The sequence below is a fragment of the Callorhinus ursinus genome, unplaced genomic scaffold (assembly GCF_003265705.2).
Source record: "Callorhinus ursinus isolate GAN/ISIS: 27379988/994484 unplaced genomic scaffold, GSC_fseal_2.0 scaffold29, whole genome shotgun sequence".
Classification (NCBI taxonomy): domain Eukaryota; kingdom Metazoa; phylum Chordata; class Mammalia; order Carnivora; family Otariidae; genus Callorhinus; species Callorhinus ursinus.
In genome coordinates, this window is record NW_027397091.1 from 18,984,925 (window position 1) to 19,008,481 (window position 23,557).

Sequence of the window (23,557 nt, forward strand, 5' to 3'; positions counted from 1 at the left end):
AGATGCTTAATTACTGAGCCACCCAGGTGCTCCCAGATATGCATTTTTAACAAAAATGCCACATAAGGTAACATGTCCCAGTGCATCCTACCAGGAGACACATAAAGTTGGTTTGTTCCATTTTGGGTGAAAATTATTCCATCATTTGGTTAAGGCAATTATTTTTTTAAATCTGATCCTGAATTAAATATTCTATACGGTTAAGACTTGTTGCTTCTTCTTGTCTCTGACATCACCAGAAGAAACACAGCCTTACTGCAACAGTGCCATCTGCTGAAAAAAGAGAAATGCTTTTCTTAGAATCCCAAGTCCCCAGACATGGCTTGTATTTTGATGCCTTCCAAATGTTACTTAACTGAAAGTTAAATCTAAACTTCCCAGAGATGGAGTTGGTTAGATACTGAAGCTTGGGGTGAAGACTTTAGGGAGCACATAGAGTGAAAAGGAAACCTGTGGGAGAGCAGGACTGCACGGGTCCTCATGCTGTCCAAGGAGTTCTACCCCTGAGAACACCTGAGACTGGAACTCCTAGTTGAGGAATGGAAAGCCCCAGTCAGGTCCCACCTTACCAGGTAACATCTGGCAGCCCACTGGGCAGGTGTGGGTGGGCAGTGCCCCTGGGCACCCTGCACACTCTGACACTGCTGGAACTGCCTGGTCCATCATCTCACTGCTTAGTGTCCTTTCATCTCTATAACGTAGTTACTTAGGAACCTTAACGTGTTCCAGTATTTGCCTCATTGTTTGTCTGGAAATAATAACTGTCTTGCTCTATAATTCGAGAGAAAGGCTGGCATTCCCCTCCCACCATGGAAAAGGCTCAGGAGTGATCTCTGTCATCTTCCAATCATATTGGTCACTGACTAAACTATTTTCTTCAAAGAGTTTTTTGATCTCCTCTCTACTAATCAGAAATCTGAACCTGAAAATCATAGAAGATAAACGGGATGGTCCAGGTCTCTTGTGTTCTGTTTAACTGCCTGTGTCTGCAATATTCCTTGAAGTGCAGAAGGACATGAGATCTACTGATGACATTTAAATTTGGACCAAGTTGTTTTTTCTTATTATTGATCATTTTTTGACTATCAAAGGCTCATAACCAGTCTAAAAGTGGAGGAGAGGAGGGAAAAGGGGGAAGTGATTTTGGTTTTAAAGTTAGATTTGGAAGAGTGAACAGTGTAATTTGGGTGCTAAAGCCAAGAATATCAGGTATGATCATCTCAGTCTTCATTAATTATATCTGGTGTCTAAGCAAATGGAGGGGCCAGTGGACTGCTTAGACCACAGCTGGGTCTCCAGGCTCTGCATTTAACTGAACAAACACAGACAGGAACTCATCACAGGAGTGTGAGCAAAATGAGAAGAAACTGAATGTCATGCTACATGGAATAGGATTGGGAACTTAGGAAGCCTTGGACTTGGGCAAGAGTTAAAATAAAGGGGACAGGGTGGCTGTGTATGATTATGTCTGATACAGAGAAAGTTCTGAACTTAATTTCTTTCACTGAAGTGGTAGAATTAATACTAGCAAATTAAAGTTTCATAGAGATAGATTCTATTTTATTATGAGGAATAAAGCAAATTTCTAGCAGTTGAAAGTGTCCAAGGATGGTTTGGGATGATCTGGAGAGTGGAGTTGCAGGAAAGATATGTGTGGCCAGATTATATGACCTTAATAACCTTAATGAGAACTTGTAATCTAAAGATGCATTTAACATTTGATCCATGGCTTGACCCAATCCACAGTCAACTTTTTAATCTTTAAATTTAAAAACAATAACTAAATAAAAGCAAATTGGTTAGCTTCTTTCATCCAAAACCAAGCCTAAGGTCATGCAATTGACATTTGATTCATGTGTCCTACAAATTATGTAACACATGGGAAAAATATATCTATAAACAAAATGAAAATCCTTTCAGGGAAGTTTTTTGTAAAAAGAATTTTGCACTGAGTAAATGCAATACTTCTGCTAAATGCTTAAACTTAATTCTTGTGCAATCAAATTTAATTATTCCTAGAAAAGTTCTCTATCTTTATAAATTATTTAGAATTCATAAAGTCAGGCTTTCTGAATTAGCACTTTCTAGCACGTGGAAAAATCCACAAGGAGAAAAAAATTCATTTTTTTCTGAACATTTTTGGGTGCTGTTAGGTTGTATCATGTGAAATTATTTGACCATTTTTAATTAAAATTTTTATTGAAAAAATATACATTTCTCAGAAACTTCTATTGTGAGAAATAATACAAAAAGATTCTATGAATCTTTACTTTTTACCAGTATCAATGGTAACATCTTACAAAACTATAGTACATTTTTGGTCTACAAAATGACAATTTTTATGTGGTTCAATTTAACACATTATAGATGGATGCCCCAAATCACAAGTTTGACTGGGTTAGATTATGTGGATATATACTAAATTCATAAAGCATTCAAGTAACTTTGGTGACATTGAAACATATACCATTGCAATAGTAATCCAAGCGCATGTAGGTTGTGGGACAGGAGAGGTTTCAAGAAAGATCTAGCTACAGGACAGCAGGGCTGGTGGCTAGATTTTTTTTTCAAGTGTTTATTTAAATTCAAGTTGGTTAACATATAGTGTAATATTGGTTTCAGGAGTAGAATTTAGTGACTCATCACTTAGATATTTTAGGAGATGCTGCAGAGGGATCAGGACAATGAGCATTGGGAAATAGAGGTAGTGCCCTTGGATAAAGAGAAGACACAGAGTGGGCATAGAAGCCAGAAAGAGCAAGAGGGTGAGGAAGGAAAGGCAACCTGGGGATGTGCAAGGTTAGAGTGGACTATACAGTTTTTAGGTTGAGAGGAAGATGCTCAGAGAAAGAAATCACAGATGCAAGAGAGGCTTGGAGGGCATGGAACAGGGGACAATCAATAGGAGATTAATGCCAGAAAAGAGAAGGCACCCCCTCCTCCCAGCCCTAAAAGAAAAGAGGGGACTTGGATATTTAAATGTAAATAAGATGGAGTGCATTGTAAAATTCACTTGGTGCAGTTTTTTGTCTTTTTCTACATTATATCTCATGCAGAATGCTGAAGTACACAAAGCTGGGATCAGGGGTGGTCTTGTGGGGATGAGTGGAAGACCCATCTTTAGCCTCTCCTGCCTCAGTGTGGCCCAAGCTTCCCCTTTGAGAGCCTGAGGTTTCCACAAATGCATTAGAAAACTAATGGCATCCATCATGGAATGAAATGGGTAAACTATTCCAACCCTCCTCAGCCTCATTTTATCATGCTACAAAACTCAATTCTCACATCATTCTGTCATTTGGCAAATAAACTACAAGACTGAAATTCAGATTTCAGAGAGACTGAAAGCTACAGGATAAACTGTAACAGGGTTAAACAGGTCATCTGGACATAATGGCAAAAGTGGTCCTGTGAGTCCAGAATGGGAACAATCTGGCCCCTGGCAAATATCCAAGAGGTTCCGTTGGTTGTGAGCACATCTTGAGCCAAAAATGGGATGGTCTTCCCCAATGCAAGTTACTTTTGCCTGAATTAATAAAGACCTAATAGTCAAGTCCAGAAATATGACTGGCTATGTAGGCTGGCTAACCACGTCTGGAGTAGTACTTCTGCTGTGAGCCCCATTTTTAGGAAGGATGGAGACAAAGTAAAAGAATGTGCAGATGAGGGGGAACAGAACAGGAATGGCGACAGAGTTGATTTGCTATAAATATTTGTTCAAGAAAAGAATGGGGAGAAGCCGAATGACAAGAGGAAAAAGGTCGGGAGAGAGGGAAGGAATGAGAAAAGCACATAAAGTGATGACATGTGGTTATGATTTATAGAATTTTTTTTTCAGAAATGGAGATGAATAAGCTTAAAAGGAGAGGAGAACATTTGTGAAAGGGGATGAGAGTATGGAAGTTGAGAGAAGCAGATACAGCTTGTGACGGCCTCACCACTGTAAATGTCATCAGGGTGTAACCCATAATTTGTAGTTGTCAAGGTTTAAAGATTTAACTCCTGCCATTACCCCAGATGCTTAAGTAGGAATTCCAGTACTCTGAACTCCAGTTCTGTATCCCCACCCCAAATTCCCTTGGGTGTTACACACATGTGAGAGTTCCAACATAAATATTTATAGGGAAAAGGACCTCAGAAAACCCAATCCATGTTTTCCAAATGATATTCCACAAAACCAACAAACCCACTTGCCTCCCCGTCCCCCCACCACTTCTCCCTCTCTTCTCCTTCCCATCCCTGCCTCCTCTTCTCTATCCCTCCCTTTCTCACCTGATTTCTTTCCTTCTTTCAACATATGCTTACTGAGCACCACTATCTTCCATATACCTCACCAGTTTTTGTTCAACATTGTAGGTGAGGTATATGGAAGATAGTGGTGCTATCTTGCTCATGAGCAAGTGAGGAAGGCAACTATGATTTTCATAAATGGTAAATTGGATTTCCTTCATAACTATAGAAGTTGAACATTTAGTCTCATATCTGTTGTGGGTATGATGCTCATGGACATTTTAACCCAGGTATGAAAACCAAGTTTATTTATATATATCTGAATTTAATTTAGTTCCCTAGGTCCTATTGTCCAATGAAAGAATTTGATCTTTCAGGTTTTACTTTCACTATTTTCAGGTTTAAAAATCAGCCCAATCCAGGAATTTCTCCTTCCAATTCAGTGATGTAAACATGGTCCATTTTTGTTCAAAATTCTCTCTACCTCAACCCCTTCCTCTTCCTTCTGGGTATGGTATGTAAGATTCTGGGAGGTTAGATGCATTATGGCCTCAGGATCGTGGCTGGGGTAGGGAGGCACATGGGGTCTGGTACTGTCCTGGGGCCATGACAGGATACAGCTCACATCAGCAGGTCCCACACTGGGGTGCTCTGATTCCCATACAGTGTCCATCTTTACGTACTTTAAATCAGTGTTAGTTCTAATTCATTGAAACACTGGAACTCATTTATAACTTTATTGTCCTTTAATTCACTAATTTTAGTATCTATCTTCCTTTTCCTTCCACTTGGCTATTTATCTCCTCTAGCTTCTTAAGGCACATTTTCATGTCATTTACCTTTCTTCTTTGTTTTTATTAATAAAAAATATTTAAGGCTACAAATTATTTTCTGAGTAAAATATTTACCTCATGGCATGGATTAAGATTTATTGTTTTGCAAACATTATTATTTCTGAGGGGATTATAATCGAATTTTTAATTCCTTTTTTAACACTTGCTTTAATTTGGATATTTTATTTTCCAATTTCCAAAAAGTTAGATTTTGTTTTTGTCATTAATGATTGCATCAATGTCTGTGTTAGTTGTATTTATAAACAAGTGCTTATAAATTGCTACTTTCAGGAATCCATAAAGATCCTTCCTGGGAATTTCATAATTTTTAATTTTCATTAATGTTTCATGTACAATGAAAAAGAAAGTTTGTCCTGGGTTTGATATTACAAATATACATATCATATATCCATATTTCTTGTAAATTTTACCTCCCAAACACATCTCAGCTCTGACTAGTTCCTACCATATACATTTTACAACTCCAGAGTCCCAGCATCAGAGCAGGGAGTGTCCTTTGTGACCCAGGTTTCAGGTTCTCTGGAATCCCAAATCAAGTAGGGCAGTGGCTGCCATCGGCAACAGCTGAGTTGGGTATGCCCTTCCACGGCCACTGTCTTAGCAAGCCCAGCCCATGTGGATTCCACTGTATCATGGAAGATGGAGATCCAACAAAGTTAATACTTTTCTTTCAGTTATCCTTTGTCTCAAACAAAGAAGACTCATGATCAGTAAATAATAATAATAGTAATTGAAATGGCAGTCCATGATATCTCATCCCCAAAACATCAGGCCACGATGGTTTTTCTAGCAACTTTTTAGCAGAAATTCAAGAAAAATATATTTTTCATTATATCTTAACTGTTTCTGAAAGCAAACATTAAAGCCACACAAATTGTTTTATGAAGATGAAACATACTCTTAAGAAAATTGGAAAAGAGACACACAAAGATATATGCCTTTGTTTCAAAATATAAAGAAAACAAAACTTATTTCCTTGCTAGTTTCACTTCAGGGAAGTACTGACTCATCTTTGTAGTTAGTACAAATTTATCTTTTTAAAACAGATTTATTTTTATTTATTTATTTGTTTGTTTATTTATTTATTTTAGAGAGAGCAAGCATGAGTAGGGGGAAAGGTAGAGGGAGAGAATCTCAAGCATACTCCATTCCCAGTGCAGAGCCCTAGGCAGGGCTTGATCTCACAACCCTAAGATCATGACCTGAGCCACAATTAAGAGTCAGTCACTCAACCAACTGAGCCACCCTGGTGCCCCTACAAATTCATTTTTGTGGTTAATGCAGTTTAAGGGGGCTCTGATTTTAAATGCACAATATGCCAATATAATACTCTTCATTGACAAACCATGAGAGATGATGGACTCTGAAAAACAAACTGAGGGTTCTAGAGGGGAGGGGGGCGGGAGGATGGGTTAGCCTGGTGATGGGTGTTAAAGAGGGCACGTTCTACGTGGAACACTGGGTGTTATGCACAAACAATGAATCATGGAACACTACATCAAAAAAAAATAATACTCTCCATTGACCTCTTCTATACTGGGTGGGCAGTTACAACTGTTTAAACAATGGTTGGTCATTAAGGCAGGATTTCTTTCTAAATGTTGAGAGAGATGTGTTTTGGAAGAAAATAACATTTACTAATTCTTGCATGGCAAAGTTCTGGGTTGATCCTTTAGATTATATTTTGCGTTAAGAAGAAAGATAAGACTATCTTTATGATTTGGTTCATTCCACCTACCTATGACGTTTTCCTAACTTAACACCACGGATTTGATACAATTTCTTTATCATAAAATAAACCCACAATTGTACCCGCCTCTATTTGCTAACCCAATCTGTTCCATGGATCTGTCTGATTCCTGTTCTCATCTCAGGACTCACTCTTGTCAGTTAAGAATGCTTTCAGCCAATTAAAGAGACACAAAGGTCAGGGGGTTGGTGGTTGCTGGTCCCCTTTCTTTCTTTCTTTTTTTTTAAAGATTTTATTTATTTATTTGACAGAGAGAGACCCAGCAAGAGAGGGAACACAAGCAGGGGAAGTGGGAGAGGGAGAAGCAGGCTTCCTGAGGAGTGGGGAGCCCGACATGGGGCTCGATCCCAGAACCCTGGGATCATGACCTGAGCTGAAGGCAGATGCTTAATGACCAAGCCACCCAGGCGCCCCGCTGGTCCCCTTTCTTTAGTGCATTTCTGTTTCTTTTGGCCTTTTCATCATGGTGATAGGATAGCCATTGTGTCCTTGTTCAAAGCAAGAAGAGGGAAGAAAGAGGTCAGGGACAGGATCAGCAGGCTCTGACCCCATCATATGAGCCAAAACAGGGTCTCCTGGTTCTCTCTAATGTCAAGAGATGCTCAGGTAACTCTCTGTATTTTATGATAGCTCTCTACATTTCATAACATGAGAGAAAGGCTTAGGGATGGCTTTTCTAGTTTCAAATTAACATCTTCTTTGTTACTGTTAGTAATTCCTTCACCTTTCTCTTCATTTCTTTCCATCCCTCCCTTCCTTCCTTCCTTTCTTCCTATTCTTTCTTCCTTTTCTTTTCTTTCTTTCTTCCTTTCTTTCTTTCCTTCCTTCCTTCCTTCCTTCCTTCCTTCCTTCCTTCCTTCCTTCCTTCCTTCTTTCCTTCCTTCTTTCTTTCTTTCTTTCTTTCTTTCTTTCTTTCTTTCTTTCTTTCTTCTTTCTTTCTTTCTCTTTCGAGCTCAGACAAACTTTCATCTGAGTACAAAATTGACTTTGTCCCAGAAATTTTTTAAAAATTTGAGTCATTATTTTTTAGATTTTTTTGAAATACTGATTTTTTTTCACCCAATGTGGATAAGAGATCATGTTTTTAGATTTCTAAGTAGATTTAAACATTTTAAAATTTATTTCTTATTTTATTGCATTGCAGATACATAATGTGGTTTTGTTATTCATGCTTCAGCATTGATTGAAGGATTTTTGGCCGTCCAAATTACGGTCATTTTGTAAGTTTTTATTGATGTACAGAAACCTTTATTTCCCCCTTTTCCAATTAGAGAATTTGGTATTTTTTATCCCTCCTGGCTCATTTGCTTGTAATAAATAAAATGTGAATCATAGTTCTAAATATAAGGCTAAAACCATAAAGCTTCTGGAGGAAAATATTGGAAATTATCCTTAAGACCTTGGGATGTGTGTAGATTTCTTGGAACAGATGTAAATACACTAACCATAAAAGAAAACACAAATTGGTAAATTTGAATTTATCAAGACTAAAAATACTTGGCCATCAAAAGATACCTTTAAGAAAGAGAAAGGCAAGCCACAGACTGGAAAAAAGTATTTTCAATACATATGTTTGTCAAAGAACTTTATCTAGAATATATAGAGAAATATAAAACAAGGAAGACAACCCAATTTTTAAGAAAAGGGCAAAAGACTATAACAGATACTTCACAGCATCCACATGGTCAGTGAAATCCCAAAAGGTGTTCAAAGTAAAACACATTGAGATACTATGTGCATCTATTGAAAAAGACAGAGAATACCACATGTTTTCAAGAATGTGAAGCAACTGGAACTCTCATAGGTTGATGTTTGGGAGTTTAAAATAGAACAAACATTTTGAAAAACTATTTGGTGATTTCTAACAAGGACAAATATACATTTACCTGAACACCCAGCTATTTGGCTCGTAGGTATACACCAAGATAAATGAAAAAAAAATGTATGTTCACAAAAAACTTTGCAAAAACAATCTGTTATATTCATGCAGTTGATACTGTACAACAATATAAATAAACAGTTTATATATGTAACAAAGTAGATGGATATAAAAAATATTATGTTGAGTAAAAGAAGCAATACACATAAGACTATATACTGTATAATTCTATTTATATGAAATTGAATAGCAGTCAAAACTATTCTCTGGTGATAGAGGTCAGAATATAATTACCTTGGAAACTGACTGCTAAGGGACACAAGGAAACGTTGTGGAAGGTAAAAATGTCACCATGTTACTTAACCTGGGTAGAGGTTACACAAATATATACAATCAGTAAAAATTTATTATACATTTTGCTAGACATAAACTATACCTTAATTTATTTTTTTAAAAAACCTAGGTCCTCTATCCTTTCTTATATTTTATCTACTTGATCTTGCAAGAACTAAGAAAGGTATACTTAAAGCTTCCCATTATTGGTTTAAAGTTCTGTTTCTTTCCATTTCGCCTTGTGATTCCTGCAGCTTTTACTTATATATTTTGAAGTCAGGTTATTTGGTGCATAGAAATTTCCAAGTTTTCTCTTCACTGCAGAGGACTGTCATCATCAGGATTACAAAGAAGACCTCTCTCTCCAATTTACATCACTTTTCCTTGGGTTTATCTGATATTTATTTCTTGGCCTTTGCATTCTCTTTACTTCTGATTACATGTTGTATCTTTTTTCTTCTTTTTTTAAAACGTGGCATTAAGTACATTCACATTGTTATGCCACCATCACCGCCATCCAACTCCAGAATTTTTTTCATCTTGCAAAACTGAAACTCTGTAACCATTAAATGATAACTCCCCATTCTCCACTCCCCAACAACCACCATTCTACTTTCTGTCTCTATGAATTTGACTACTCTAGTTACTTCATATTAGTAGAATCATACAGTATTTTTCCTTTTGTGACTGCCTTAATTCACTTAGCATAATGTCCTCAAACGTTCATCCCTGTTATAGCAGGCATCGGGATTTCCTTCCTTTGTAAGGCAAAATCATATTCCATTGTATGCATATATCACATTTTGTTTATTCATTTATCCATCAATAGACACTTGGGTCGCTTCTACCTTTTAGCTATTTTTTTAAAGATTTTATTTATTTATTTGACAGAGAAAGACACAGTGAGAGAAGGAACACAAGCAGGGGGAGTGGGAGAAGGAGAAGCAGGCTTCCTGTTGAGCAGGGCACCCAATGCGGGCTCAGTCCCAGGACCCTGGGATCATGACCCAAGCAGAAGGCAGACACTTAATGACTGAGCCACCCAGACACCCCCTTTTTAGCTATTTTGAATAATGCTGCTATAAGCATGTGTGTACAAATAACTCCTGTGAGTTCCTGCTTTCTTTTTTTTTTTTTTTTAAAGATTTTATTTATTTATTTGAGAGAGAGAGAATGAGAGATAGAGAGCATGAGAGGGAAGAGGGTCAGAGGGAGAAGCAGACTCCCTGGTGAGCAGGGAGCCCGATATGGGACTCGATCCCAGGACCCTGGGATCATGACCTGAGCCGAAGGCAGTCGCTTAACCAACTGAGCCACCCAGGCGCCCTGAGTTCCTGCTTTCAATTCTTTTGCATTTATACCAGAAATGGAATGCTGGATCACATGGTAATTCCATTTTTAATTTTTTTTGAGGAACTGCTGTACTATTTTCCATAGTATCTGCACCACCTTGCATTCCCACCAACAATGCACAAGGATTCCAATTTCTTCATATCTTCACGAATACTTGCTCTTTTCTGTTTATCTGGTAGTAGTCATCTTAATGGGTTTGAGATGGTATCTTGTGGTTTTTAATTTGTATTTACCTAATAATTAGTGATGCTGAGCATTTTTTTCTGTGCTTATTGGCCAGTTGTACATCTTCTTTGGACAAGTGCCTATTCAGGTCCTTTGCCCACTTTTTAACTGGGTTGTTTGTCTTCCATTGTTGAGTTGTAGGAATTCTTTATATATTCTGGATATTAACCCTTTACCATACATATGATTTGTATATATTTTTCCCATTCCGTGGATTGCAATTTCACTGTTCTTTGTGTCCTTTGATGCACAGCTTAATTTTGGTATACTCTGACTTCTCTATATTTTCTTTTGTTGCCTGTGCTTTTGGTATCCTATCTAAGAAACCAATGCCAAATCAAATGTTATGAAATTTTTCTCCGGTATTTTCTTCTAAGAGTTTTATGGCTTTAGTTTTCACATTTGGACCTTTGATTTTTTTTTTCCTTTCTTTTGCTTGCGAATTTTTCTAATCATTTAGTGGCATGTACTTCATGCCACTCATATGTGCACTGAAGAATGGGGCTTGTTTCTGTATTTAATTTGAGAATAATTGCTTGTTTCAGTGGATTTATTTCTTAAATTTACTATCATAAAAAATGCTAAGTTTTATTTATGTTACTTTGTTTTATTTCTTGTATTTTTATGTTTCCTTGATCATTCTGCTTTTTTTCAACTCTTACATAGCATAGACACAAAATAAATCACCAAAAATGAACAATGATAAACATTATGATTCTGTTTTATATATTTGAGGAAGGCTTTCTGGTGCGTTTATATGTTAATAATATAATGGAATCTTTGCTAGATTTCTTTGGCTGATTTTTTTTTTCTCCTTAAAGCTTAATATATCATTATTTATCTTCTGGCATAAACTGTTTCCAGATATTAATGAATCCAACCTGGAAGCTTTTTCCCTTACAAATAATCTTTTCTCTTTGTATGATTGTTTTATTCTCTCTGTATCTCTCAAGTTCCAGCAACTTTTCAACCCATGTCTTGGTGTTTCTCATCAATATATTCCTTCAATAATTATTTATTCCTACAACAATTATTTGTTGAGCTGTCATTCTAACAGGACATGAGCATAAAATTAAGCAGAATAAAGATGTTTCCTACCTTCATGGAGTTTACAGTCAAGTGGGAAAGACAGATATTCATAAAATTGTCACACAAATCAATGTAACATGATTGCTTACAGCTTTAACAGGAAGATGGAACCAGAGAACAATGAATGGGAATCAACTCATTGAAGTAGCATAGTGGGGGATGCTCAGGGCTTTAGGCCATAGCAATTCTATGTGTAAAGACCCCTAAGCACAAGGGAGGTTGGCCTCGGCAGGGAATTAAAAACTTTTCTGTAACAAGAGCATCTGGAGACTCAGGCAGGAAAGTCAGGCAGCTCAGGGTCCTTTGCTCATGTTAATGATTGAGTCCTAGTTATAAGAGCAATGAAAAACTCCTAAAAAGTTCTAAATGTGTTGGCAAATAATCAAATTTATCTTTTAAGAAGACCACTCTGACAGCATTGTGGAAAGATGATTGGAAAGGGTGTGAGTGGATGTGGGTTTAGTGGAGGTAGCATAGACAGATGGCTGTGTAGGTGAAAAAAAATGGATTGATTTTAGACATATTTAGGAAATAGAGAAGTCAGTGTTGCAATGACAGAAGAGAGCAGAGTTTCCAAAGGTGGCGCCATTCAGGGAGATAGGGGCACTGGAAGAGGATAAGTTTGGGGGGATTGGAGATTATAAATTTAGTTTTAGACACATGGAGTTTCATCCATTTATTTATTAACTCATTCAACCAAAATGTGTTGATTGCCTGCTATGTACCAGGCATTGTTGTTGGTCTAGAGATTCAGCAATACATAATTTGATGAGCAAGTACTCAGTATCTTAATGCCATCCAAGAGGACCTGTCAGGTAGTCATTTGGACATACATGGTCTGGAACTCAGGATGTAGGTCTGAGGTCTCTGTTGGGACTGTACATTTATGTGTCATTTGCATGTAGGTGATAATTGATGCTGGGACAAAAATGAGATGATCTTGGGTTCTAAGGTGAGAACACTGAGAAAGAGGAGGAAAAAGGAGCCCCTGGGATTACACTTCTTAAATGGCTAGGTTGAGAAGAATATGTAAGGAGCTAGAAACAGAGCTGGCAGAGAAATAGGAAGAAAACAGGAAAAGACTGACCCAGAGTAAAGAGAAGCAGGACAAAGAAGTCAATAGTACTGAGTTTGGCCAACAATTCAATCTGATGAGGCCTGAGCAATTTCCCCTGTGACATGGAGGTTACCACTGACCCCAAAGGCTGTTTCATTAGAATAATGGGTTCAGAGGCAGTGTGGAATTGGTGGAGGATGAGCAGGAGGTGAGAAAGTTGAGAAGTGAGGAGTGACATTGACTCTGGAGCCAGGAGCCCAAGTGTAAATCCTGACACTACCGTTTATTATTGACTCCATTGTCTCATGAGTAATAATAGGACAATAATAGGACAATGTATGACATGCCACATAGAGTGTGGGCGAGAAATACATAAGACAATATATGGTAAGTACTTAAAACAATGCCTGGTTTACAAGGGCTTAATAAGTGTTAGTGCTTAGTGCAGTTATATGTGGGGTCAGAGGAGTCTTCTGTCTTTCATTTTCTCCCTTCCCCTTCCCTTTTCCTCTCCTCCCCCCTTCCTTCTCCTTCTTCTTCCTCCTCTTCCTTCTCCTTCTCCTTCCTGTACTTCTTTTCAAATGAAAGACTTGAGTATTAGCTTCCATATGTCACATTTTTAATTATTCTAGGAAATCTGACCTGTCTGTACTAGACAGATTATGTGGGAAGTGCTGATGATTTCACACACACATACACACACGTGCACACACACACACACACACACACACACTCAAATGGACATTTGACTGAGCCGAAGGCAGGCGCTTTAACCAACTGAATCACCCAGGTGTCCCCAGACTGTGCTTTCTGATCCAGGTCTGGAAGGATGAGTTCTCGAGCTGGGAAAAGACAGTGAGCTCCCTGGGCACTTGGAACAGCATGTGCAAAGACTCAGATGCACAAAGGGAAATGTGAATTTGGGGAACCCTGATAGGATTCACGCAGCCAGAAAGTACCACTCCTGTGGAGGTAGAGGTTATAGCATCAAACCACAATCTTAAAAACCATTTCTCTCCAAGCATTTTGGGATGCTTTGTGACCATTCTTCCCCCTACTCCCTGACAATTTAATTTTCTAGGATATTTTTCACCCTAGTGCATATTTAGGTATAATACTAGTATAAGTTTATTTAATAATCATACATTGGCTGCAGGCCAAAGCAGGGCTCATAAACACTTCTATTAAAAAAAAGGAAAACCTTTTTTGATTCTTGGAAGTACTAAACCTGTCTCATGCAAGACCAATTTTAAACTTACCCTGGCTACTCTGCTGCTAAAGCCAATGTCAAAACTCTTTAACATAAGCAATTGTTGTGATAAAGTTTTAGAATAGAGAGTTATTAAGCTTGAAAAACAATAACAAGTTATACAAGATTTTGAAGAAATTAGGGCTTTTTTTTTTTCCTGGATGAGGGTAAAAATTGGCTGAGTAGCTGAAAGAGTCTGAAAGTGATTTGCAATGTTTACAGATTCCATTTCCTGGGTGAGCTCTCCCAGTGGTTTAACTGGAAAAGCCATATGCTCAGTGCACCGAAAGGACTCTGGCTTGGTTTTCATTGAGTCAGGAATGACATTACCAGGCAATCCACAGAGTTTTCTGGAGAGAGGCTGAGTTGAAGTGACTTTGCATGCTTTATGTTGCCTGACAAAAGTCAAGTGGTGGGGGGGCACCCAATGAAAGTTCATAGCTATGCCATTCTCTGTAATTGAAAGTGCTACGTAAAAAATAAAATATGTCAACAGTTCCTGCTGCCTGCCTTGCATCCCAGAGAGCCATGTACATTTTCAGTTATCCCTGCAACTTAAAAGAATTATAACCACAGAGACTGTGAAGGAGCAGCTGGTTTGCAAAGCTGCTTCGGGTAAACCTGTCAGAGCTCATGAGTAAACAGAATCTGAATACAGACGCTGCATGTAGGGGAAATCAATTGCTTTTTCTACAAAATAAAAAGAAGAGTTTTGCTCAGGGCGATGTGACGATGCCTTGCAACTGTTCTGCATTAGCTGCAACTTTCTTCTCGCTTTCTTACCGCCCAATTTTCCTTTATTCTACAGCGAACAGTTGAGGTTGTGTGTTGTGCACTGGGAATATCTAAACTGGAAATAATTAAAATATATATTTCATTTATAGTGGGACTTATGTGAAGAGAAGTAAAGATTGCCACAGCTTCCTGAGTATATGAGTTAATGATGTGTTCTGCATTTTCTCAATTTTCCACATTTTAACTGCCTCTGTTCCTTATTTGAGGGCAGGGGACTTTGAGAGGCATGAGATACAGACCCACTTGAGCAGAAACTTATAGCCCTAAAGAATGGGGGGATGGCGTGGAGAGGCTCAGGTTAATCTGGTGGTTTCTTGACGGCATCCTCTTCCAGTTTCTCCCTTCAGTGTCAGAGCTAGTGTGTTATCAAGGAGAAGTTTCCAACCAGAGATTGGTTTAAAGCCATTGTGGTATTCCAGTAGGGTGTGTTTTTAGAACATGATGAATAAGTGGATTTTCAAAATGAAGTTCCAAAAATAATTATTAAAAAGGGAAAACACAGAATTCCTACAGAAAAAAAAAAAAACAACTCACAACTCTGTGTGTGTGTGTGTGTGTATGTGTATTGTAAGTACATTACATATATATCCACAGTAGAATGAAGTCATTGGGAGGGTAAAGGCAAATGCCCATTTTTGAGAATTAATTTGGACATCATTTTGATGAAGACTAAGCTAGCATAAACAAAGCCAGAAATGGGATACAAAGGCTAAATTGATTATAAATCTTGAAGCTTGTTTGTATGACCGGGTTGCATGACTGAAGCTTGAAAAAGGAAAAGTGTCTTACACAGAGTTACAAGTGTGCTTTTGGTCATGGTTAACTATAAAGGGAAGAAATATGAAAGTCATTTCCAAAATGTTTGGAGATAGAAACTCTATGGGGGAAATCCAAGAGGTCAGGGTGCATTCTTATTTATTGTGTTATTTTTCTGATTGCAAAGAAATATTATTTCTAGAAAGAGTTGGCTCAAAGTGATAACTACAGGCAATGAATTGAAAAATAAAGCATGAAGAGCATGAAACATTTTATCTGAGATAATCCCCATAAAAAGTCAGTGACAGGATGAAAAAGCATCTCCCTTTATGCAACCCACCACCTCTGGCTCAGTGCTGGGGCACAAGGGAGGAACATGAGCATGCTCTTCTAAATTGCCTGACCTTTTAGCACTAGACAGTAGATTTCTCTGAAATTACATCCTGACATCCCTTCAATCAGGTGATTATGAATGTCCATCTCATTGAATGGAATCTGAATTTACTAAGACCAGTCAGGATAGAGAACATTTCTGATGGTTGGGATAAGATGAAGAGGAACAAATGTAGAAAGAGATGAATTGAGTTCTGTCTTGAGGTTGGAATCCCCCAGAAACTGACAGGATTTGGGTACAAGCAACTTCTTGGGAAGGGGAGAAAGCTGACAGAACATTCTATTGTGGGCAAACCTGCAGGGCACTTCTGGGAAACCATAGAACACTCCTCAGAGTGGTCCCACCCAGAGGAGACACAAGTCAGGGAGAACAAGGGTCATCCCTCCCAGGTGTTCTCACCTGCTGCCTCCACGGCTAACAAATGTTGGTTAAGGCAATATGAAGTTACTCCTTTGAATGGGTGAGCACAGCCCTGCCCACCATGAGCAAAATGCCTATGGCTGGCTCAGGTTGGTTGTCCTCTTTTGACCATAGCAATGTGATGCTAAGACACAATTTGAATGTTCATATAAACCTATCTCCACCTTTCCACCCCATAAAAACAGACTGCTGTACTCCAAACCAGACCTCTTATGTGGTATTTGCTGCTTTCTAGAGATTCCAGGCAAGAACATAGAAGTGTGTAAGAACATTAACATATAGTAAAACAGTTCCTGAAACAATTAGATCATGTCTGACACGTGCTTTACTGACAGTGAATCAGACATCAGCTTTGTTCAAAGATCACTCATTTTTATTTTCTTATCACTGCACACAGTTCTGAACAATGTACTTTGCTCAGTCTTCCTTACTTGGAAAAAAGAACGCTAGTGTAAGTACATCATTGGAAGTCAGAGTGCCTTTTGCCTTCCTGGATTCATTCTGTGCTCCCTCCCATTTTATCCTTAAAGGTTTGTGAACTTCTTGTCACCAACAGACAACTTAGATCATAACATGTGCCAGTGTTACCCTGAAAGAAAATAATGGTGTGATCTCCAACAAAAATGGCTCCGCCTGATAAAGCTTTTTAGGTTTGGAAAATGTCCATCAGTGTCTGAGGAAAAGATTCAGTTTTCTCTCCCAGATTAACTGGCATTCTCATCACCTCCAAACACATTCATATTTCTAAATATATTGATAAAAGATTCGGAGACTCCATGGTGAAAGTTGAGTGTGGGTTTCCAATCCAAGAAGCCAACACTCATGAAGGATTAAGAGGGCAAAGAAATCATCATCACCCCCTGGGTGGCCTCTGTGTACTTGTCACCGGATTGCTTTCACTTCAGAACTTCCTTCAAACCGTCTCTTCACTTTCACTTGGACAACAGGCATGGGAAACAGAATTGTCAGGAGGGGGGTTCCAGGAGGCCATTGGTTTGCCTTTTAAGCAGGTTCCTATGTGTAAATCTAAATAAGATTCTGCAGTTCTTACCTGGATGATGTACTAGGCACACTTCTTGGCGTGAAGCCAACATCATCACCTTCAGTGAACATTCCTCAGGATTATTATTTCTTGTTTTAAGTGCTGGAAAAAGCCCAGGCTCTGACTGCCAAGGGAAGAGACCGTGTACTTGTAATTAGCCCTGCCTGGTGACCAGGGCTTTACACATAGGATTGCATTCCGTCCTGACACCCCTTCTCTGAAGTCGGCATCTCGACCTTTATGTTACAGAGGAATGATCTGAGGTTGCAGGGGTTTGAACTCAGGCTTATCTCATTCCAAAACACTTTTTTCTTTTTCCAATGTGCTCTTTAGGACAAGACATTCCGCTTACATGTTCTGCTTTTAACAATTTAAAAAGTGCTTTTGCCATGGTTTCCCTTTGGCCTTGTAACAAACTGCAGTGGTTCTATACTATTTTCTTTATTTCACAGATCAGGAGCCTGAGGTGTGTGAGATAAGGGGATGTGGAAGGGCAGTAAAAGATGGAATCACCCAGCTCCAAATTCTGCACTATGGAGAAGACAGACTAGTTTACACCACTTGCCGAATTTTATACCTGGACAGCAAAGTGAGCACAGCAGACAGGTTCCCTGCATATACAGTGAGATTCTAGGATTTCCTTTCTCACACACATACTGTGTTTGCTATATTAAAAGTTGCTCTTCTGTCTGCTGAGAGGCAGGATCTAACCACCCCCTCTCCATGCGAATTTGCACTTGATCAATAGCATATAGTAGAACTGATGCTCTGCTTTTCTGTGGCTGGTCATTAGAAGCCCTGCAGCCTCCTTCTGGGCTCTTGAACACTGTGTCTGAGAAAGGTCACTCTGGGGTAAGCCAGGCACCACGTACAAAGTTGACCAGCCTTGAGACCACAATGCTGTGAGGAGCCCAAGCCTGGGAAGGGTGTCAGAAGGTGAGTGAGGAAACTATCCTGGGAGTGGGTCCTCTCACTCCAGCCACCCTGGTAGATCAGAGACAAATTGTCCAACCCACAAAATCATCAGAAAAATAAAATGGTTATCTTAAGCCACTAAGTTCTGAGGTTGTTTGTTACACAGCAATAAAGTACTGGGATAACACACTGTTCTTGGTGATTTTGAGCAAAACCAAAGAAGATCCTAGAGCACAACGTGTGAATGGTTATTCTCCCCCTTCTCCATTTTCACCCCTTCACCCCTAGCTCAGGACACCAGGAATAAACAATGAATGATCCCACCATGGCTGGTTTGGAGAATGGGGCACTGGTGAGGGAAATGGATCTGTCTTGTATCCCCATCCATGACCTTGCTCTCGTCTGTAAATCCAGGTTCTCACTCACTATTGGAATGGATAGGGGGGTCCAGGCCACTTTGTTATGTTCACTGGATGCAACTATAGCACCATGAAAGAGCATGAAACAAATGGCTTAAATAAATTATCTGTCACTCAAAAAGATACTCTTAGCAGCTGCAGGGGAAAGAACCCTTGTCCTTGCCTCCCTTGAGCCAAAGACACCAAAAGTTACAGAAGCAACTTGAAACTCATGTCCTCCTGATATTGAATCTTTTTCTTCTCTAAAGAAGGCATATAAGATCTGAATCTTACCTCTGTGACCTGAAACTATAAATTCTATAAACTTGATAAATGGGTGATGGAAACTTGGTGCCATCTTGCTACTAAAAGAATCATCCATTGTGGTCCTCAGCAGTGGGCAGAAAAAAGGAGGGGTTTTTGCTGGCTTAATAAGTGAGACAAAGACTGACTTTGATTTATGTCTTTCTCAAGGCTTCACCATGGCAATGAGGACATAACACAGCTATAAAATTGAGGAAATATTATTTGTTTTAATTCCTGACTTTATTTGTGATTCAGTAATGTTATGCTGGTCACACTGTATGGATTTAATATATTTTGGCTTTCCACGTTCAACAATACTTAGCTGTCCACACCGCCTGTTATGAACTGGTTTGAGCCTCTCCCCCCAAATTCATATTTAAGCCCTAAACCCTCAGGTGATTGTGTTCAGAGATGGGACCTTTAGGAACACAGTTAAGGTTAAATGAGGTCATAAGGGTGGGACACTAATCCACTGGAACTGGTTCTTAAAAGAAGAGGAAGAGTCACCAGAGATCTTTCTCTTTCTCTGCGTACACAGAGGAAAGATGTGAGGACACAGTAAGAAGGTGGCTTTCTACAAACTGGGAAAAGAGTCTCACTGACATCAATCCTGATAGCACCTTGAACTTGCCTCTGGAACTGTGCAAAATAAATTTCTGTTGTTCAATCCACCCCAGTCTGTCGTATTTTCTTATGACTGTGCCAGCAGACTAATACACTTCCATTCTGATTTTTTGGTCAGATTCTATTCTTTTGGAGGGTCAGGGATGAGGTGTTTATAAATTCAGTTTTGTCTTTTCTGCTATTTTGGAATCTGCTCTGAAAATATTTTCTTTCATGGTTTTTTTAGAAAAAATCAATTGGGTAGACTCTTGCAAAATACGCATTTGGTGGAGTGGAGGTTTGCCTTCAAATGTGAGGATATATGGGATCTTTGATGGTTTGAAGATCTTTCTTTCAGCTGAGCTATAAGCAGGCACATGCTGTAGAGAAACTCATTTCTCACTGTGGAACTGGTTTCTGATATGTCTGGGGACTTGCAGATATTTGATTAATCATCCTTTCCTCCTGATGGTAATGTTCATTTCAGTGAACTGTGGACATACAGAATATATAAGCAGGAGAGTAAAGAGTTCAAAATGCCCTACTATGTTACCTCCCCACACTGTCTATTTTTGAGATACACTGGGGCCAGACTGAACAACCAGCTGTAGGATACGGAACAAGATGGTTTGAATCAAGGAAGTAGATATTTGGAGACCATTGTGTGATTTGCTTCAAAGGGATATGTTTTTATGGGTCCAGAGTGGCATCAAGAAGCTGAACGACTTGTTAATTGCCATGGTGCTATGGATCTTGGCTGAATATTTGTTACTACTACCAGATGTGTGAGTGTAAAACTCAAGACAACAGAGGTCATTAAATTGCAACATTAGTGTTAGTGAAGAGGATGATCCTACCCATTCAATTGATTTTCCAGGAGTTAGTAACTAGAATCAAAATGTAGGACTGAATTCTAGTCATTTAATATTGCAATTATTTATTAAAATCTGTAAATATTAACATGTAATTTTATTTAAAACATTGTAGGGCAGGCATGGGTGAGCCACTTTGATACTCCTGACTCAACTGACATATACTGAATAAGGTAAAATGACTCATATTTTACCTCAGTCTTTCTTAGTCTCCTATCTCAGAGCTGCCTGCTGAAGGATGAGGAGAACTATGGAGCAACCCAGAAATTCAGTTGGGGGCTCTTGTAACTGCATTTGAGAATCAGAAAACAGACTTTTTTTTTTTTTTTAACTCAATCTAATTCTCTAATCTTAGAGTAACTAGGTTGTTCAAAAATTATTTTGCATCTGAAGTACTATCATGATTATCTTTTGGGTCCTCAAAGTTGTATGACCAAAGTATTATCAAATAGTAGTCTGGGTACTGTGAAGCCAAATAATTCAATCTCTACCTGGATTTCATATGGCGATATTTTAACCATAAATTTCATTATAAAGGAGTTTCACCATGGAAGGACTTACTAATCATGGTATTGCTGTTTTTAGACCCTTGTCTAAAGTAAAGCATCATTTGTGAATAAATTTTGAGGTCTTAAGAACTCAGTGACAGAATCTGATGTCTGAGAAGTCTCATAGCCATCACATCTACCACTGAAACAGGGGCATGGATGATTCATACTTCTGCTCCATTGTGCAGTCCTTCTCTCTAAGGAAAGACAGAATCCTTGGGACTCAAGGAAGTTGAGCTTTAAACACTATCATCAGTGACCACTGCTTTGGATAATGGCAGCAGCCACTCCTGGGAATTCAAAGGCAACATATCAACTTGCATTGTTGGTTTGACCATTAAATCGAAGGGGAAAATTGCAGGTGTGTTAGGCTTCGCTGTTATCCAGGGCTTGATAATTATTAAGGGCTTGATCTGTGTCTTGTAGTCTTTTTAGCACCCAGAAAACGACATCATCTGCTAAAACAAGTTGAAAAAGAGAAGATGGTTAGGCATATATGATTTAATATTTCTAAAATTACAATTAAGAATAGTCAAGATACTTGGCCATAGGGATTCTCTCTTGTTTGGGTGGGGTAAGTTATTATGAACTGATGATCAGTCGATATTGCAAATATTAAAATGTGATTTAATTTCTAAAATTTGCATATAGTAACACAAGCTGATGGCTAGCATAGTTTTCCAACACTAGGTGGAAATAAAACTTAGGAAATAAAAATCTTGTCTCTTTCTAGCTGTGTGATTCTGGACACATTAATGAACCTCTCTGAAGCTCTGTTTTCTCATGGTAAAGACAGTGACCCTGGTATCAGCTTATGGAACTGCTGTGAGAAATACATGCTCAAAATGAACTTTGCACAAACGATTCCAGACATGAATAGAGGTGATGGTGGCAGTGAATGGAATACAAAAATGTATACAAAATATTGGAAAATTACTTGAAGCCTTATTTACAATACCCATTTTGTTTATTGAAACCATTTTTTAAACTGAAAATATAAGAAACTCTAGCCTAGTCAAGTAATAAATGTTATTATAAATTCTGAATTAGTAGGATTCATTGAATATGGTAAATGGGGTACATTGAAAACCTTTAAGATGATCATTAAATTTATTTGTAGTATATACTGTTGACTTTGGTACATAATTGTGAATAAAGGTATGTTTCTCAAGTATTTCTAAAGTAAATACAGTTAATTCCATCCCCCTAAATCTCAAGTGCATTAATAAATCTGCTCAGTGTTGCTTTTTTTAATTCTGAGAAGAAATTTTGAAGATCACATTGAAATAGAGCCAGATGGTCAGATATGACTTTTCACATTAAGTGAATGCTCATAATTTACTTTATCCTGAAGCAACCACAAGAGCAGAAATCATGGTGAATGGCCTCCAAGAACATCGGATCCAAATAATCTCAGGGTTTTATGTTCTGTCAAACATTTCATCAAATGGCATGAGAAACATATCTTTCATGTCCTTTTCATTTTTAAAACGGCTGTATCTTTTACATTAGAGGAAAGTAGTTTTGATATGTGTTTTAAATTACTGCATATAATAACATTCTTTTCTAGAAATGTATCTTTTCCTTGTTTGAGCCAATGCAAATGATTTTTTTATAAGCACAGTTCATTCATTTAATTCTCTTTCAAATAAAACTTTTAAAATCTGAAATCACTCTCTTTTATTTTAAATAAAACAAAGAAACAGTTACAATTTCAGGGGCCTAAGACATTTTTAGCTTTTTCTACTGGATGGAATTTTTTTTAAATTGATGAATAGGTAACATATAGTAGTCAAGATGATAACTAATCTGATTTGAAAAAAAAAAGAAATGTGGGCTTGTGTAGCAGAAGAATTGGGAAATGTGTTATCTAAATATGTCATGGTATATATTGACTTTAATCTGTAACATATGTGAAGTTTAATCATTAAGCAATGAATTCCTTTTCTGAGGTTTGTATGGTGAATATCAATGAATATAATATTTTTTGACCTGAATGAAATGCCCAAGACCAATCTCTCAAGATTTAATTACCCACTTAAAAGTCTCTAGGGTTTTGAAGGAAGGCTTGAGACCCATAGATCATGCTCTTTGAGCATGATCTTGAATGCATTGGAAGGGGAGGTCAGTACCTTCAGGGTCAACCCTATCTAGAATTTTGGAATGGGCATTGCCCACCCTTATTTATTGGTGCTCATTGCAGATCCCACAAACCTAAGGTGCCTTACCTCTTCATGATAATGATGATAATTAAAAAATAATAATAGAATAAAACAATAACATTAACTTTTAATTAGTGTGTGTAGGCACCATGTGAGATATTTAATATAAATGATCTCAAATTTCCACTTCTTCCTCCCTCCCTTCCCTCCTTCCTTCCTTCCTTCCTCTCCTCCCTTCTTCCCCCCTCCTTCCCTCTCTCCTCCTTCCTTTCTTTTTCTTTCTTTCTTCCTTCCTTTCTTTCTTTCTTTCTTTCTTTCTTTCTTTCTTTC